The sequence below is a fragment of the Nannospalax galili genome, unplaced genomic scaffold (genome assembly GCF_000622305.1).
Source record: "Nannospalax galili isolate Female #2095 unplaced genomic scaffold, S.galili_v1.0 scaffold346, whole genome shotgun sequence".
Taxonomy (NCBI): domain Eukaryota; kingdom Metazoa; phylum Chordata; class Mammalia; order Rodentia; family Spalacidae; genus Nannospalax; species Nannospalax galili.
The window spans coordinates 5,594,707-5,595,067 of record NW_008357637.1 but is presented as its reverse complement, the minus strand read 5'-3'; positions in this window follow the sequence as shown (position 1 = coordinate 5,595,067).

The following is a 361-nucleotide window of genomic DNA, read 5'->3' as shown; positions in this document are numbered from 1 at the left end:
CCCTTTAATCTTTGGTTATACTTCCCTTTTGGGTGTTTAAGGACATACAATTGGACCAGATAAACTGATTTGTTTTTACTCTTGAGGTCAGTAGAGGATCTGTTCCTCAGGGGTCCCATAGGTTTGTGAGGAGCCCCTGGCTCCTTTCTTTTACCAGTTCCATCTATGTGAAGATAAGTCAAAGGTCCTGCTTGACCATTGTTGGCTTCTCTTGGAAACATGGAGGAAATGATTCCTCCGTGTTGACCCTCCGCTTTATAGACTGGATACTGGTTCAAGTCCATCAGGTCGGGTCTCCTTGGCCTCCTTGATCAAGAGGTCAGATGACCCACCACCGTTACAGGACATTTTGTGAGATGAT